This window comes from Leuciscus leuciscus (genome assembly GCF_965113295.1).
Source record: "Leuciscus leuciscus genome assembly, chromosome: 1".
Classification (NCBI taxonomy): domain Eukaryota; kingdom Metazoa; phylum Chordata; class Actinopteri; order Cypriniformes; family Leuciscidae; genus Leuciscus; species Leuciscus leuciscus.
The window spans coordinates 4,580,045-4,592,412 of NC_138725.1; the positions used below are offsets into that span (position 1 = coordinate 4,580,045).

The 12,368-nt window shown below is 39.4% G+C and overlaps 1 protein-coding gene across 1 annotated transcript in view; it reads left to right on the forward strand.

Annotated features, from left to right (window-relative positions):
- The first annotated feature begins 10,197 nt into the window (after positions 1-10,197).
- LOC309494315 (uncharacterized protein) overlaps positions 10,198-12,368 on the forward strand; it is a 28,915-nt gene continuing 26,744 nt past the window's right edge. The window contains exon 1 of the mRNA XM_082163594.1: positions 10,198-10,248. The gene's annotated coding sequence lies outside the window, so the exon portion shown is untranslated. The remainder of the gene's footprint in view (positions 10,249-12,368) is intronic.

Below are 12,368 nucleotides of genomic sequence, written 5' to 3' on the forward strand. Positions count from 1 at the left end.
AGTCTGAAGTTTCCTCACCGCCGTATTATCGTGGAGATGGTACAGATAAGTGCTCCATGATGGAGTGGGAAGAATTGATGCGAGTGTATCTTAACAAAAAAGAAGTGGCAGATTCTGACAGAGTTGAGGAAGTGATGAACAGACTAATGGGGAGGGCCAGGGATATCATAAAAGTCTGGCTGAGTAATAGACTGGTAACCCCGACTGTAGACGCGGTTTTCACAGTCTTGAGACATCATTTCAGTGATTCCAGTAGCTCAGGGATGCCTTTAGCTGATTTTTACTCTGTGAAACCTTATCCCAATGAAAGCCCTTTGGACTATTGGATAAGGTTAAACAAAGCAGCTGAGGTGGCTGAGCGGAGCCTTAGGGAGGAGGGCAGAACCTTGGAAAATCGGAGCAAAGAACTGGCTGTAATGTTTATTCGACATTGTCCTGATAAGGAACTCTCTTTAGTGTTCAAAAGCAAATCTGCACAGTCATGGACTGCGTCTGAGGTCCAAGAGCGATTAGATGAGATGCTAAGGGAACAGAAAGCCACTAAGCGAGTTACGTGCCAACAAACAGCCAAAGTATTTGAGCCTAGCAGTGAATCATCTTCTGTGTCGTCTTCTCAGTCAGAAACTGCCACACCAGTAACTGACAACAGCACTCTGGACAAGGTCTTGACCATGTTGGAGAAGGCTCTTGTGTGCAATGCCCAATCTGTGCGTGGTGGTTGGTCCAAGAATCCTAACAAACAGGGTCGTGAATGTAGAGTTTGTGGCAGCAAAGATCACAGCACTACTGCTCATTGCAAGATGTACAATCTCTGCTTTAACCCTCTGAGGTCTGAGGGGTTTTTGGGGTCCTTGAGATGTTCTGACATGCCCTGACATTTGTGCTTTTTTCAGTTGCTTATAAACATATTAATGGCAAAAAAAAATTACACACTATTTAGCACAAACAGGGCTACCATAATATGTGAGCAACAAGAATGTACATGTCTGCATTTTTGAGAGAATAATGTTTATGCGTGGTTATTGAAAAAACTAAAAACTAAAGTTTCTGAAATAAGGCCATAAAACACATACTAAATATGTGCCAATAAGACTTTTGTCTAATAGATGTCATTGCCTAGTGTTTTTTCTTCAAAATGATGTGAAAATCATCCTGCCCTTATCATTCACATAACACAATACATTGATTTGAATTTTGCAAAGCACTTTCTGTTTGGAAAGGCAATATGCGGAGTGGGCGTCAACGATCATGCATATTTAGTGGTTCACATGGGGCCTGCATACTTAATGACCCTTTCATTCAGGTGAGTCACTGAGCCACAAGAATGCAAGAGCAACAGTTGGAAGCATCTCAATTATTTTTTATTTTTCCACATAGTGTGCTTGCAATTTGGCCTATAATATCCAAGGAAAACATGTCTAGTAATTGTGCAGTTAATTCTCATACTGTATTTTCAGTTTTGGAATATTTATCCTCTCCCCAAATTTGTCACTAATAAAACACAATAAAAATTATTTAAAGAAAAGGCTTATTACCTTATTACCTTTTAATAGTTTGTTTACATCTACCTTGTAAATATATTTTTTTATTAAAAAGGTTACAATTACAACAACAATTCAAGTGTAATCTTTCTTTGTAAAAACTAAAGTATACATTTTATCATACATATTTCAAAGTTAAGGATTTGATTGATTATTTGATTACTTTATTTTTGACAAAACATACTATATTTAACATGAGCAAATATTGGCAAACAAATATTGGCTTATTTGAGTTGGCAGATATTTTACAGTAAAAATGTATAATCTATCCAAAACTAATCAACGAAATGTTGTCTTTCATATGTCTGTAACATAGGTCTTTCGTTTTTATTATAAGAAATATAAATGTTAATTTGCAGTTTAATACGTTGCTTATACAAATACATTTTATTTCAACATTTCAGTCGATTTTTACTCAGTATAGCAATACAGTTTGCTAAAACCGAAACATTCATTCACAAACAGAAACGCCTGACTGTAACGTTGTTTTTATGAAATATTAGGGCATATAAATGTTAATTTTCAGTTTACTCATCTCAGTATAGCAATACAGTTTGCTAAAACATCATCATTCATTCACACAGAGACGCAATTTAAATTTAAACTGTCTTTTTGCGAGCTGTGATAAACAGCGCGCATCTCTGCGGCTGCCGTTCATTCATTCACAGAAACGCGATTAACTTGAGAAGGAAAAAAAACTTACTACATATTCGGATCCTCTCTCCTGCAATACCCGCACTCTGAGGTAGATTTTCCGTTATTATTATTCCTCACAGCGCTGCCAGATGGTGTAAACACGTAGGCTACAATGATATGATTAAACTTGTGTTTTCTCGAGCTGATATGGGGGCGTTCACAGGTTTGCCTCAGTAATTTGCGTTTGAATAGCGCGCGCTCTCCGTGGGCGGAGTCACATTACCTTTGAATGAGCTCTAATGAGCTCGACTGGAATCGCTCTCTTTTAACACAGATTTCACAAGATGAGAATATTTTTTTTTTATATAAATTACCTCATTTTAAAGAAGAGAATTCAAGCTTCATGCCTGTGTGACTGTATGCCTGTTTGACTCAGTATTCGTTGAGTTATTGTTCATTTTCGGACGCGTTTCAGAATGGTCTTCACTGACAGAGAGAAGGCAGAACTCTTATCACGTTTATTTTTCTTTATTTGGCAAAAAGCACAACACTTTGTTTTTATTGTGAGTATACACAAAAATAATACACATTTAACAGAATCGATTGATGTATGAAACTTGCTTGTAATATCAAAGTCAACAGAGCAAAATTAATTTCTTTTGAACTGAACTGAAAAAAATCCAGCAAAACGCGTGGGCGCGTTTGTCGACCTCAGAGGGTTAAGTGTTTTTTGTCTGGGCACAGGAGTTTCAATTGTGAGATGACCGGGCCAAGGGAAGGCACTGGCAGACGAGGAGATGATGCGCCGCAGGGAAACTAGAACGCCTACATTGGGGGGAGGGCAATGTGGGGCAAAATGAGAGTTCCTCCTGGAATACTGATGTTGAGTCTGTCTATTCATTTTATTGTGAGAATGTAAGCGAAGACAAAACTGTGATTTTTCAAAATACCATTCGTTCTGCACAAAATGACAGTCTGTTTTATACAAGTGTTTTAGTACAGGACAAAGTTCGTTTGAGGGGGATGCTGGACAGTGGCTCTATGGCGACTACATTGAGTGCTGACATGGTACCTCAACTGTTAGAAGCTGGAGTCCTGGATCAGGAGTTCTTTTCCCCATCAGACATTGTCCTGGTTGGGTGTGGTGGGAAGCAGACTTGTCCTGAAGGTATGTGTGATCTGAAAATTGAGGTGTATGGGTTCAGTTTTAGTGTCCCAGTCCTTATTGTCAGTGGGCAGGTAGACCAGCTTATTATCGGAACCAATGTGTTGAAACCACTGATTAGAGAAATGAAGTCGAATGAGGGGTTCTGGAGAGTTTTGGATAAACCAGACCAATCAAATTCAAGTGAGGATTGTCAATTTCTGCGTATGCTGTCAAGCATTGAGAGGTGGAGGGGTAGTAAGATCCCTGACATGGTGGGCACTTTAAAATCCAAGTCTGCTGTAGTCCTGCAGCCTATGAGTGAACATCTTGTTTGGGGTCGGCTGCCACCAGGATTGAAACTTTCAGTGGGCAGCACAGTTGTGATTGAGCCGAGTACGTCTCGTTGCGTCCACCGTAATGTTCTTGTTGGTAGAGTGATCTCGCCTTTGTGGGGCGACGGTTGGCTCCCAGTGAAAATGATAAACCCGACAAATTCTGAAATTGTGCTGCGCAGAAATGCAAAATTGGCTGATGTCTACCCATGCATTGCTTTGGAAGATTTTGATCAAGTGACAGAGAAAAGGATTTTCCAGAATGTGGCCATCCACAGTGGCAGTTCTTGTGGTAGTTTATCAGCAAGGAGTTCTGTGTCTGGTGTTAGGCAGGGGAATGACATTCAGTTGGATGGCTTGGGTCTCAAAGACTTAAATGTGACCGACTGTGAGGTGTCGCCTTTCTGGAGGGACAAGCTTGTTGATCTGATAAAGAAATATGAGTGTGTTTTCTCTAGGCATTCGTTAGATTGTGGCGAAGCGAAGGGGTTCTGTCATCGCATTCGTTTGATAGATGATAAACCTTTTCGTCTGCCTTACCGTAGACTTTCTCCAGCGCACTATCACAAGTTGAGGGAGACGCTTGATGAGATGGAACAGAAGGAGATCATTAGGAAATCTTCCAGTGAATTTGCATCACCGTTGGTGTTAGTTTGGAAGAAGAACGGTGATTTGCGGTTGTGCACTGACTTTAGGTGGTTGAATGCTCGTACGGTGAAGGATGCACATCCTCTCCCTCACCAAGCAGATGTGTTAGCAGCTCTGGGGGGGGAATGGTATGTTTAGTACCATGGATTTAACGTCTGGGTACTATAACGTCCCTTTACATGAAGAGGACAAGAAATTTACAGCCTTCAGCTCTCCTCTTGGGTTGCATGAGTACAACCGCTTGCCGCAGGGTCTGTGCAACAGTCCTGCAACGTTCATGAGAATGATGCTGACTATCTTCGGTGATCAAAATTTCTTGAGTTTGCTCTGTTACTTGGATGACCTGTTAGTTTTTGGTAAAACTGAGGAGGAGAGCTTGCAGAGACTGGAAATGGTGTTTCAACGGCTCAAGGATCATAATTTGAAACTGTCACCTTCCAAATGTAAGTTTTTGCGGAGATCTGTGAAATTTTTGGGTCACATTGTTTCACAGGAAGGTGTGGCGAGTGATCCAACAAAGGTAGAGGCCATTGTGAATGTGTCAGAGGAAGACTTGATGGAAGCTGATGGGGTTACTCCATCTGTGGGTAAAATCAGGTCATTTTTGGGCATGGTTGTTTACTATCAACATTTCATTGAGAATTGTTCCATGATTGCGAGGCCTCTTTTTCAGCTGATGTCTGGCCAGAAGAGACCTAGGAAAGTGAGGGGTCTTGGAAAAAGGTCAGGGGCTGTTCGGAAGCTCACGCCTGATGATTGGACAGAAGAATGTATAGGTGCATTTGAGAATTTGAAGGCTGCACTGGTAAAGAAAGTTTTGCTTGCCCATCCTGATTTCTCTAAACCATTTTTACTGTCGGTCGATGCTTCAACCAGTGGGCTTGGGGCCGTGCTCTCCCAAGTTCAGGGGAGTTGTGCGGTTGCAAGGCCAATTGTTTTCGCATCAAAGTCGCTTAATCATGCTCAGTCTAAGTATCCGGCGCACAGGCTTGAATTTTTGGCGATGAAATGGGCCATATGCGATAAATTCAGCCACTGGCTTCGTGGGCATAGGTTTACGGTTTGGACGGATAACAACCCGCTCAAGTATATTTTGACCAAACCAAAGCTTGATGCCTGTGAGCACAGGTGGGTTGCGAAGTTGGCTCCTTTTGAATTTGACATACAGTACATTCCTGGACCAAAAAACGTGGTGGCTGATGCTTTGAGCCGGGAACCTTTTGCTACTCCCAAGATCTTGCACAGACTTACCAGAACGCCTTATGATATCTTGAGGCATGAAGCAGATGCACTTGAGGTTGAGCGGGTTCAGGATATGTTTCATTTGTCCTGTGAACATACAAAGAATGTAGCTATGGAGAAAATATCTGGGTCGCAGAAGTGTTATGAGGTCACTAACATGGTTCAGAGTTTGGCTGGGGGGCGGGTGTCCTGTGAAGAGAAGTCAGCTGTACTCCGCTCTCACCGTCACTGGGAGGAAGGAGCAGCTGTTAGAGCAGTGGCTTATGTGCAGCATTTAAGGGGTTTGGAGGATGCGGGGCAGTGCTCACTCGATAAACTTACCCAGGCAGATTTACTTGACAAGCAATGTCATGATCCGGTCATAAGTAGGGTGAGGTTCTTTGTGGAGCGAGGTAGACGACCATCTAGGAGAGAGAAAGTCAGTGAGTCAAAAGAAACTGTGCGAACACTCAGACAATGGGGCAAATTCACAATCAGGCTAGGTATACTTTACCGCGTGTCTAAGAATCCGACAACCAAGAAAAAGACTTTTCAGTATGTCGTTCCAGCAGCTTTGAGAGGCTTGGTCCTAAAAGGGGTGCATGATGACGCAGGTCATCAGGGCCAGCACCGCACTCTTTGGCTAGCGAGGCAGAGATTTTACTGGTATTCTATGGAGAAAGACACTAAACTGTACGTGATGCAGTGTAAAAGATGTGTGTTGAGTAAGACTCCTGAGCCTGAGGCCAGAGCTCCACTTGTGTCAATAACCACTACAGCGCCGCTTGAGTTGGTTTGTATTGATTTCTGGTCGGCTGAGGATGTCAATAACAAATCGGTTGATGTGTTGGTAGTAACCGACCACTTCACAAAACTTGCGTGTGCGTATGTCTGTCCGAATCAAACTGCGAAGTCTGTTGCCCGGGTTCTGTGGAACAATTTTTTTTGTGTATATGGGTTCCCACGACGAATCCATTCAGACAAGGGTGCAAATTTTGAAAGTTCTTTGATTGCTGAAATGTTGAAGTTGTCAAGTGTTACCAAATCTCGTACCACGCCCTATCATCCTATGGGTAACGGTCAAACTGAAAGGTTTAACCGTACTCTTGGTGACATGATAAGGTCCCTGCCTCCAAGGTCTAAAGCTGTTTGGCCTCAGATGCTGAACACACTGACTTTTTCGTACAATTGTACTAGACATGAGACAACTGGCTACCCACCTTTCTTTTTGATGTTTGGCCGTACTCCGAGATTGCCTGTAGATGTTTTGTTTGAGAGTGTAATTTTGGATGATGGGACTGTTGATGTGAGTAAATATGTCCAGTCTCTGGGGAAGGATTTAAGGGAGGCAATGTCACTTGCACAACTGAATGCGCATCAGCAGCAGAGTAAACAAGCTGAATATTATAATCGCAAGTGCAAGGGTCATTCATTGGAGTTGGGTGATCGGGTCCTTCTGGCAAACAAAGGAGAAAAGGGAAAGAGGAAATTAGCTGATCGTTGGGAAAGCACGGTGTATATTGTGATCAGTAAGAACTTTTCGTTGAACACGTACAAGATTCGTCACCCTGTTAATGGTCGTACCAAAACTGTTCATCGAAATCTGTTGATGCCGGTGAACTTCTTACCATTGCCTGCTTGGGATGATTCTGTGAGTTCAGAGTGTGATTTGAGTTCAGACTGTGTTTTGTCACATACTGACTGTCAGAAGAGTGATACTACAGACCGAATTTCTCAATGGATTACTAATCTAGATGAAGTCGCAGGGACTGCTTGTGGCGAATTGAATGATGACATGATTGACAGTGGTGAGCATGAGATTTGTGATCATGACGTGGGGAATCAAATTGAACAGGTTGAAGGAATGGAGTGTCAGGATATTTCTGAGAGAATGTCTGCTCCTTCAGCGTCTTTGTGCCTCGCATCAATTGCTGGAACATCATCTGGGTCAGATATTCAGACTGAAGTCTCTGTATCTCCAATTGTCGTGCCTGTAAATGATCATGATGGTGACATTTCAGTGGTAGTGCGAGAGATCTCTGTGAGTTCATCTGAACGTGATTCGGTTTCTTGTCATGCTTTAAGTGAGCCTGGTGAACAGCAGAAATTATATACAAGATTTGGTAGACTTATTAGACCTGTGAGTAGATTGATTCAAACAATGTCAACTCAAAGAGTTAATCCTGTTCTGGAAGTTTGATTTATTTATTTTTATATATATTTATTTTTTCAAAGTGTTTTTGATTGAGTGTGCATCTGTCGATCTGTCAGAGGTGGCATGATCTTGCATGATCTGTCATACATTAAGTTGTTTAAAACAAACAATTAGTGTAAGAAAAGTGATTTATTGGTGTACGTCATATTTGAAACTATGTATATGGCATGGTTTTTCGAATGGTAGATTGGGGATTAGCTACCCTTGATTTATCTGAATCTTAAACAAGATGGCTTTAGAGCTGTATAACCTAAGGTGGTTTATGTGAAATGACATCACCGATATGTCAAGTGGATGACCTGTCCAATAATCTAGCGTAAAACAGTGGGGGTGAATGTGACGAGTGTATGTTGTTACACTAGATTATTGACATCATTTAATCAATAACAGTATTATTTTATGGGACTCTTATTTTGAAAACATTTGTTTTGGAAGTTGCACAGTTATCAATGGTCATGTGATCATAAACTTAATAATTTGCGTTGTTTTCAATTCTTCATACATGTATATTTCTTAATTTTTTTTGTATTGTTTTTGGTTTCATTCTTGATAAATATTTCTGCACTAAATTAAGGAAGCACTATTACGTAAGCGTTGTCATGCGTGAGGGTAATTCTGATGCAATTTGCGTGCGCGCTCTCTCTTTCGCTGGATGTCATGGCGAGAGGTACGTTTTTATCTGCTCCTCAGAGAAGTGTGTAAATGTGCTTGAGTGTTGTATAGGAATTTTCTGTATATAATGAGTTTATTTGTTGTCTTTTCTGTACTGAGAGATCAACAATCTGGGTTATAAATGTTATAAGAGTATGTTTGATCGAAGTACGCATTTGATTAATGGCCGCAGTTGCACGTGCGGTATGCTTGTGAGTTTAGAACGATATATTTTTCGTTAAAACATTTACAGTTGAATTTAATATGAGTTATACATTTGTAATTGTGTAAAGTTGTATTTGTTTATTTTGAAGGATCCATGCAATGTTCAAATGTATTTTCTGTATATGAATTTACATTGAGATATCACGGGCGTGGGCGGGCACGCGCAGCTTGGGGCGCTAACAGAACGCCCTCTATTGGCCAGCCGCCCCTGATATTGACTAGTCTTAATCACAATGTAGATAATCCAATTATAGGGTGAATAGTGGTAAAGTGGGACAATGGGTAAAGTGGGACAGTTAAGCTTTTTAATTTCTATCTTTACATGTAAATCATTCCATTGCTAAAAATCAACACTGAGCTCATCATAAGCAAGTATGTGATAAAAAAATATAGATTCTGTGGCTATGACATCACTTACGGGGGTGTGGCACACCATATTCAACAACCTTACAGTGAATCATGATGGTAAAGTAAAATGACATAGCATTCTGAGGTGAATATTGTTAAGCTTATAAAAATTAAAACACTCATGGATCATTTGTTATTGTTATATATTTTGTTATAGGATGTAATGGTGAATCAGAATTGGTAAAAATCACATTCATATGAATCTTTTTTTGTTGTTTTTTATGTGATTTTGACACTGTCCCAGTTTGCCAATCGCGTATTGTCAAACTGGGACAGGGTATTACTGGCAAACTGGGACAGCCATTTAAGTCATTCTAATGGGGAATTGAGTTCCCTTTTTGTATGCCCCTCATAAATTTAGTTAGCTAGCTACATATTTCAACAAAGATTGTAAACTGATTTAAAAAAAACAATGCCAATTCAAAAAAAAAAAAAAAAAAAAGAAAGATGGAGGATACTAGCTTGTATGGCAAACATTTGCAATATTTGCAAAAAACTTTTCAACAAAAAGAAATGAAACTTAGCCTGTGTGGAACAAAATTAGCCTACAAGGAGAAATGTTTATGAAGATTTAAATTTTTTAAATTTATATGAAATAAACTAAACCCAATACAAAATATTGTGGACAGGTGAGGGAGGGAATAATCTGCTGTACTTGCATCCCTCCTTAAAAAAAGTGATTTTTATTATTTTCTTGTTGTTGTTTATATTTTTATTGTGTATTTAATTCATTGGGCCTACATTTGAGTAACAATTTAATGTGTTTGAAGTGTCCCAGTTTGACAGTAGCGCCTGGAAAAATGTGGTTTGGGGTCAGTGTGTGTTTGAGGAAGAGTCATCCATCCTGTGTTTAATGTTTCTTTCTTTTTTATTCAGTATAGTAGAGTAGAGCTCTTAAGCTATTTAGAATAGTATCATATGAGGGGCATTTGGATCATAATAAAACATTATGCAGAAAGTAAATTATCAGAAAGTGTCCCACTTTACCACTATTCACCCTACATTATAATTTTAATTAAGATATTTGGAATTAGATTTTTTTACTAGTCAAAACTAAATTACACTAGTACAGCCAGGGGTATTTAATGCTAAAACGGCTTGCCATTGGCGCGTCTCCGATCATCTACAGTTGGCGGCCGATGACGTCACCGCTCGCTCGCGCCGTCTCTTCCCCCATTGAGAGTTTCACCGTCGAGTCTTCTGAGGTGAGGAGAGCAGTTCACGGTATTTTTCATATTTACACACACTTTATACAGTTTGATTAAGCGACAGGCTCATTTCTGTATTGTTTTCATCGATCACAGCGATACTTGTGCGTCTTTGCTGGCGTCTTCCTTCTGAAATAAACATTTAGTGCAGCAGCAGCGAGCATGAGGAGAATATGTTGAGTTCATTCAGACCTGAGCGATGTTGTGTTCGTTTGATTGTCTCTTCAAGTCAAAAGTCAAAGTTTAAGATCTGTGAAGGGAATTAATGTGAATCGATCTCAAGTGTCATACTGGAACAGAGACTGCTAAATGCTATTGAGCCGATAGCAATTAATATGAATCGCGTTTTACTCTTGGAAGAATAGTGGGGGAGAGCTGGGACAGTTGAAACACTTTTCAGATAAACGTCGTTTTCTAAGAAGGTTACACTATAGATTATTATAGATTATTGGTGTTTTTTTTATTTTATTTTTTTATCAACAACCTGAACTCACATGTGTTCTCTTAGTATCATGTGTTATTCGGTACAAATATAAAATGAAGTAAAAATGTACTTTGAACGGATGATACATAACAATTTAAACGGCAACTATTCACCTAATGCTTGTTTTGAACAATACCTGACAAGTAACTTATGTAAATATTGTTACAATTTAAATTTAAAGGTTCATCATATTAACATTTTTGTTTTGTCGCCGAATAAACAATAGGCCTATGCGCATTTTGCGTAATCTTTCTAATGGCTCATTTCCACTGAGCGGTACAGTACAGTGCAGTACGGTTCGTAATTATTTGCATTTCCACTGTCAAAAGTTGTGAATGGTACCAAAATGCTGTACCGTACCACTTTTTGGGTACTAAAGGGTGGAGCTAGACTCCCTGCAGAACGTTGATTGGTTGGTAGAGTATCGTCTGACAACATTAGAAGTGCCATATTAATATACAGTGGAAATATAATACTACTGTTCAGGGACGGACTGGGGCTAAAAAACAGCCCTGGACTTTCTCCCAAATAGGCCCATCATCCGGCCATTCGCCTCTAGCCGTGTGGGACAGACACTAGCCAGGATGTCCTGATACTATGCCACAATACTTTAGCCTATCAGACAGGTATTCACAGCAAGTAACATCTCAAAACCAATGATGATAATTGGGGTTGTGTTTATTAATGAAGCCTCAGCCTTCAAATAAAAACACAAAATGTACAATGCCATAAAATACAAATAATGAAATGTCACTGGCTACAGTAACCCAAATTACACAAACTTGTAATTATAAAACATATAGTTAGGCTACTGTATACCAGGGATCTCCAACCTTTTTGTGTGCAAGGGCTACATCTAGAAGGAATTTTTATTTGTTATACTCCAATATTTATTATACATAACATGGTGAAGCTTTTTTACTTTTCACCATCATATGGGAAATAATAAAATATCTTGATATTCTGGTTCAGACTTAAAAGCGTTTAAAAAAAATCCTGAAAACTTATGAAAATTTATTTTTTTGTTTAGTTTCTTTAGTTTTTTTTGTTGATTTTCTATAAACCTATTGTACGTGTTATCAAAAACAGTAGCCCAAACATTTAGTATAAATATAAATGAAAAAAATAAAAAAATAATAAACTGCCATAACTTCTAAACAAAAACATTACTGCATTACATTTAATACATTTATACATAACTGTATTAATATAACAGCATTTTTAATAGTTAATTCATAGGTTTTGGTGTGTAATGTCTTCTAACTGGTTTGTTCTCGGAACAATGTTTCGCCGGTTTTTTTTTTTGTTTTGTTTTTTTGCGTCAATATGTTGAGAATATCAGCGCTGTTTCATCTGGCTTTTTACAAGCTTAAATCACATAGTCATTTGTGGTTTATAATAGAGATAGAGAATTCTGCGCTGAATTGAAATGCTTCTCAGTGGATCGCGCAGCTCTGTGTAATAATGTTCGCGTGATCGAGATCAGCTTTGTCCGGGATCGCTGTTTTTTGGGCCGAGCTGATAATGCGCTGCTCAGATCAAACAAGTTTTGTTCCGCTTTTTAAGCGTTTGCCATTTGATGTTTCTCATACGCAACGCAAATGACAGCATACAATCAAAGAGAGTTGGGTAATTTTGTAGAGGCAAAAGTT